The following is a 7,179-nucleotide window of genomic DNA, read 5'->3' as shown; positions in this document are numbered from 1 at the left end:
AGAGGTGGATATATGGACTTATGACTCTGCTCTTGTTAAACAATATGTTAGAGATTCCTTGTTTGCTTAGAAGTTAATGGTTCCTGAGACAAACACTTCTTACTTTGAGATAGTTTCATTTTCATATTTTGTAAAAATATGACAGACAATAGAGTTTGAAAAATAACATTATGGACATTATTTAACAACATGGATGTTATGTGACAGGAAATACATTAATTCGACAGCAGATATTCTGTGGTCTACCCTGCTCTAGACTTGACAAGTCATATTTAAGTCTTTCTTTTTTTTTATTCTATAGGGCTTAAAACAAGCTTTAAAGCAATATGTAAAATAGTACCCTGGGGCCACAAAACACTGAAGTGAGTGTTCATGGAGCATTTATAAGGAAACTCTTATCTATCACTTAAGGCCATCTCTGTTAATCTACTGTGTTTTTTTTTTTTTTTTTTGTGGGACCCTCGCCAGCATCGGGGGAACTAACCAGCGCTGCAGAGGCTGCGGGCAGCCTTGCAGCCCAGTGCTCAACCACTGCGCCACCAGGGGAGGCCCTGTTTTTTTTTTTTTTTTTTTTAATTTTTTATTTATGCAGATAAGAACTGGGGTGCAGGCCAGAGGTGTGGGGAGTGTGTGTATGAGAGGATTCACCAGAGACAGAGTGGGGCACAGAACAGGCAGATCGACTGAAATACACTGCTGAGGGGAGCAGTGGGTGAGTCAGGAGAGGTCTGCTGCGCCATGTGGGTAGCTCCCTGGCCGGAGATTGAACTCATGCTGCAGTGGCTGCAGATAGCTTCATAGGTTGCATCTTAACCACTTGCGCCACCAGGGAGGCCTCTCTGTTAACCTACTGTTACTACAGATGACTGAGGAGCATGTTAATAAGTCTATTGGCAGTGTAGGTTTATGTAATTTTTGGGTCAAACAGCCAAAAGTCCTCTCCCCTCCCCTCCCCTCCCCTCCCCTTCTCTCCTCTCCTTTCCTCTCCTCCTTTCTTCTGACTGCCCTACCTGGGCTATAACTAGTTGTGCATTTACAACTCTGAATGATATAATATAATTAAACTCTCTATAACATTCTAATTTGCATATCTCATTACACAGAGTGACACCATTAGAAGACATGTGTTGAAGCTTTCAAAATGATGATGATATGTGAATGTGTTATGGAATGAATATGTTTTGCTGCATACTTAGCCTAGCAGGTGCTTCTTTATTTTATTTCATGAAGTGACATTGTTTTACAACACTGTATATGGTTCACAGAGATAGATTCACACATTTTCAGATGTACATTACCATAACATACCCCCCACCAGAGTACCATATCCTGTCACCATATACAATTGGGCCCCCTCTCCTCCTTGTTTCTTCCTCTCCAACCCCATACATTCCTCCTCCAGTAGCCTCAATTCTGTAGTCATATTTTTAGACTTCTTGTTGGTTTATTTTTGCCAGTTCTTTTGCTTTGTTTCTTTATATCCCACATATGGGTGAAGTTATACAGTATTTGTCTTTCTCTTGTTGACTTATTTCTCTTAGCTTAAGCCCCTCCAGTTCCATCCATGTTGTTGCAAATGGCAAAATTAATCTTTTCTTTAGCTAAGTCGTACTCCATTGTGTATATGTACCACATCTTAATCCACTCATCTGTCATTGGAGAATTAGGTTGTTTCCATAACTTGGCTATTGTAAATGGTACTACGATGAACATAAAAACACATTAGAGTTTTTGCATTCTTTGATAAATACCAAGGAGTGGAATTCTGGATTATATTGTATGCCCATTTTTTAATACTGTGAGAAGCCTCCATAGGTTTTCCATAGAGGTTGGAGCAGTCTACATCTTTTACAAGTACTTCTTGAGGAAGTGATTTCTTGGGTTTTTTTTTTTTTTTAAAGATTTATTTATTTATTTAATACAAGAACCAGGGTACAGGCCAGATGTGCGGGAGGGTGAGAGGATTCACCAGAGCCAGAGTGGGGAACAGAACAGGCAGACTTGACGAAATACACTGCTGAGGGGAGCAGCAGGCGCAACAGGAGAGGTCTGCTGCACCATGTGGGACCCTCGCGGGCCGGCCGGGATCGAACCAGGGCTGCAGAGGCTGGGACAGCTTCACAGTGCGGCGTTCAACCCCCTGTGCCACCAGGGGAGGCCTGAGGAAGTGATTTCTATGATCAAGAGCCAGCCATATTCTTTGCATCCAGTTTTTTTTTTTTTAAAGAACATGCCACAAAAGTCCAAATAAAGCATAAAGCATAAATGCTGTAAATTGTTGTTTTAGAAAACAGAAAAAATAGCTGGGTTTCTTATGATTTGTTTGTCCCATCCAGATCTGGTTTTCCATTTGGGTTTTGTCAATGATATGGACCAGCAGCACATGAGGTTGAGGTATTTATTTTCCTTGTGTCTTCCTTTATGGATACAAATCTGACAGTGAATTTATTTGGAAAAGGATTTCCCTAAAATGAATGAAGCTTAAACCTCATAGCCACTCAAGTGTACAGGCTCTTTCAAAGGCTCAGAGAGGAGCTCCAACAATATATTCCCATGATCATGTGTTTTTGTGAAAAGGAAAAATATTCTGACATTAAGGAGTATATTTGAAAAAAAGACATTTTAGAATATCTCAGTAATACAAGTAAGAAATTTGAGACTTTGGGGAAATAAATGAAGGATGCATTTTTTTATCCTTTCTAAATATTAAAAACAGAATTTAAACAATGAGATATGAAAGAAAAGTGATCAATTGAGTGATTAAATCAGCAGATATCTGATATTGAGAGATAAAACATATTTTTCAGACTATAATAAAAACTACAATTCATTAAGAGGAAGAGATAAATTATGAATAGAAAGAATGAATAAGCTCCTCAATTGTTTGATAACCTAATTAATAAAGAGCAATGAATCATACAGACAACTTGGAGAAAGATAAATTTACTGGTGCTTTGACATGAATTACTGACATTGATGAAGATAATATAAAATCCACAATAAGACACTATAATGAGGATAGTTAGAACACACTGGTTAATGACTATTGTCAACTCAAACAATATATATTATTAGTTACTTCACAAGAAAACTTTAAATTCTTTGAAATCTTATATATAATAGAAATTTGATGGAGTTTCCCAAATCTGAATAAATGCCAAAAATTACATTAATAGTAGGAATTATAAAGCTGTGAAAAATTTTGTAAACTATTAATGATGAGAACAAATTTCAGTCTATTTGAGTAAATAATGATTTATTATCTTCCTATAAAATTGACTTTATAGAATTATTATGTAAAGAAAATCAGAATATGCAACCAAAAAAAGTCATAAAAAAGATATTCCAACTTGAATCTGCTAGTTAATTAAAAAAAATTAGCTATTTTTCTAGATTTTGTTATCTTACAGTATATTTTAGATTAAGAATTTTGTGAGTTTTTAGTTTTAAAGTGTTTACCTTCAGGCCACATTTTATATTTGTAATTTTGCATTTTTTTCTTAAAGGGTATCCCAAATTAAGTTAACATAAGTGCAGTAAAACTTGAGTTAGCTCCTGACTCATGGCCCTTTTTGATACTGCTTAAGTATAACTAGGATCTGGTATTGCCTCTCTCATCACGACATTTTGAGCCTAAGAGTAGTAACCCCTTCCTGCATTTGTGACTCCTTGAGGACTTTATTTTCCAGCAATTCCACATCTGGGTATTTATCTAAAAGAATTGAAATGCAGAAATCAAGGAGATATTAGCTCTCCCATGTTTATTGTAGCGCTATTCAAAAATTCCAAAATGTGTGAAAAAAACCTAAAAGTCCATCCAGGATGAGTGAATAAAGGAATGTAGTATACATGTACAAGGGATTATTATTCAGCTGTTAAAAAAGGAAACCCCTGCCAAAAGCAATAATATGGTTAAGCAGTGAGGATTTTACACTACGTGAAATAAAGCCAGACATAGAAGGACAAATACTGTATGGTTTCACTTATAGGAGATAGCTAAACTGTTAAATTCATAGAAGAAGAGCGCATAATGGTAGTTGCCAGAGGCTGTGGGGATAGGGGTTGGTGGGAGAAGGGAAAATGAAGAGTTGCTAATCAATGGGTAAAAAGTTTCATTTATACAACAGAATAAATTCTAGAGCTCTTCTTACAACATTGTGCCTATAGTTGATAACACAATATTGTACATTCAAAAATCTTCTAAGAGGGTAGGTCTTATGCTAAGTGTTCTCCCCACAGTTAAAAAGGCACCACTGTAAAACAGGATAAAATTGCCAACAACCACCTCTACAAATCAACTAAAGGCAAACAACAAATGGAGAAATGTTTTCTTCATCAAAAAACTGCTGAATGTCAGCTAAAAACAGTGGGAGTTTGTGGTGTTCCTGCCAGGGGCTATTTCCTTCTCTGCCTTTTTCCCCCCCTATGATTCCTCAGTCTGTTTAGCACAATAATAAAACCAAGCCAGGGCTATCTATGAAAAACCTAAGCTTCACTACCAGAGAAGACTGGCTTAAATTGCAATGGAGGGTAAAACTCCAAGTTCAGTGGTGTTAGTAAAAATAGCAAATGCAGAAGAAAATGGAGAAAACTTAGTCTCCAGCTGACAAATGAAATAGTTAATAGGCAATATGATAGCAACTGAAGGGCTAGATGAGCTCTCACATTTTGTAGACTGTATACCTAAGCAGGAAAGAGCCTAGAGTGCCTTGTAAAAAGTAAAAGCCAGGAAGAATTGAAAGCAGCTCAATAACCCACATACATCAGCAGACCTTATTAGCTCAAGATGTTTGAATACATTCTCTGATTGAGTATTGGTGGACTACTATGCAGTTATGATGACTCCTGGGAACCTTGACTAAAAAATAATAAGAAAAATTGAGCAGAGACATCAGTTCCTACAATGCAGAGGGAAGAGAGTATGTACAGATTAACTCTAAGCAAGTCATTAAAAAGCAAAACAAAACAAATATAAAACAGCAACTTCAATTCTTGAAGGGATCAGATCTAGAGTTGCTGGACATTTCTAAAAATCTAGTTTTCCAAAAAAATTATGAAAAATGAATAGAAACAGAAAAGTATTTTGAGTATTTTTCCTTTACTCAGGAAACAAACAGCTAATACAAATGGACTCTGAGTAAGCACATATGTTGGATTTCCCAAGGAAGGTTTCATTTAAGTGCCACACACTAACAGATTGCATCACTGGAGCACCCACAGAAAAGATTTCAAAGTAGCTACTATAAATAGAATTAAAGCAACTGAATAACTATATTTAAAAATTCTAGGAAAGCATGGTAACAGTGGCTTAATAAATATGGAATATAAATAAATAGAAGCTATAATATAGGACCAAGTAGAAAAATCTTAGGTGATAAGTTCCTTAACCAAATAAGAAAATTCAATAGGCTAAAAGCAGAAAACAATAAAAAAAATAGTGACTTTGAGGATAGAGTAAGAAAAATTAACCAATCTGAAAAATGGTGAGAAAAAATTTGAGGAAAATTGAACAGAACTTAGAGACCTATGCAACAATACATGTACTAATGCATATATAATGGGAGTCTTAGAGTAAGAGAACAGTGTAAAAGAAGTAGAAGAAATATTTGAAAAATAAAATTTCCAAATTCAATGAAAAAATTAATATGGAGAGCCAAGGATCTTGACAAATTTCAAGTAGGATAAACACAAATAGACACAAATCTGGAGACATCATTGTACACTATTCAAAGTGAAGAGAATAAAAGTTATCATATACGGAGGTACTAAAAATGTTTAATAGGTGATTTCTCTTCAGAAAATATGAAGGACAGAAGAGACTAGAATGAGATATTCAAAGTGGGGAAAAAAATCACAAAACTATCATTAGTAATTGGATACATATCATTTCTTTAATGAACACAGATGAATTCAAGGTTGTCAAAAGATTTGAAAGGAAAGGAAAATCTTAACTACTGCGATCTGAAAAGAAATTTGCCTGATATTTTTGAATTTGATAATGTATCAACTCAGTCTGACACTGTGGCAGTCCTGGAGTACCTAAAAACTGATTTCTGGGCTCTTTGCAAACCTCTTCTGGGGTGCACTGGCAGATACCCATTTGAAAATGGTGTTCTAGCAGTGGAACATTACACTTCCAGAGCTTACCCCTTGATGATGCTGTTTTAAGATATCTTTCAATTGCTTACACTTAAAGAAATACCAACATAAAGAAAGAGTATCAGTGTAAAAGTAAAATGAACTCCCCAAATGGAAATATAAATGGGTATTCCTAGTATCCATTTAGGGGTGGGATGCAACATCACACCTACATTTGGGTCCAGTGTTTTGAAATTATGTTGGAGCTGTCATGTAAATATCCTTGTGAGAAATTTCCATGCCTCTGGAGTGAAATATATGAAACAGATGCACCTAGATATAAAGGGTCAAGTTTTGATCAGAATAAAAATCCATTGCCCTATGATTCTGCCCCTATAGAATCGACATATTTGGAGGTTATTATCTTTGCCAAGTTCCTATATAATAAAGGTTGCAGTTTCTAGACACAATCCATACCTTACAAAGGTAATTATTCTAGAAAAACCCCAGAACTTCAGTGATCTTAAGAAGGATATTTTACTTCCATTTAGAGGATAACTGGATTTTATTCAAGGATTAAATACTTCATGTCCTAAGATTCCTTTATACAGTGATTTGACAAACCACTCAGCTGCAACAATGTCTAAAATCTAATCTGTTCATATTTGTAATGAATCTTTTTCACATTTTTTCAAATAAAGCAAAAAGTGAAACAAAAAAATGGAATAATAAGGAAAATGAAATCCTTAGAATGAAAGGAAATGATATCAGATGATAACCTAAATCTATGGAAGATGAAAAATAAATGGTAAATATGCTGGCAAATATAAAAGATTACCCTGTATTTCTTAAGTGTGACACCGAAAGCAGGACTCATAAAAGAAAAAAAATGATAATCTGAACTTTATAAAACTTTAAGCTCTTCAAAAGTCCCCATTAATAAAAATACAAGGCACAAGTTGGGAGAAAATATTTGTGAATCATATATTTAATAAATTATATCAACACAGAATATATAAAGACCTCCTTCAATTGAAAATTAAGACAGAAAAGCTAATTTAAAAAATGGGCATAATGTGGGCCTCCCCGGTGGCGCAGCGG

General features: G+C 35.2%; 1 pseudogene; it reads left to right on the top strand.

The window, feature by feature from the left end:
- Nucleotides 1–5,904: 5,904 nt before the first annotated feature.
- On the top strand, nucleotides 5,905–6,766 carry LOC119255130 (carboxypeptidase M-like; annotated as a pseudogene).
- Nucleotides 6,767–7,179: the final 413 nt, after the last annotated feature.

Source organism: Talpa occidentalis, unplaced genomic scaffold (genome assembly GCF_014898055.3).
Source record: "Talpa occidentalis isolate TD23 unplaced genomic scaffold, MPIMG_talOcc4v2.1 talOcc4.3, whole genome shotgun sequence".
NCBI classification, from domain to species: Eukaryota; Metazoa; Chordata; class Mammalia; order Eulipotyphla; family Talpidae; genus Talpa; species Talpa occidentalis.
This window is presented reverse-complemented; position numbering and strand designations above follow the sequence as displayed.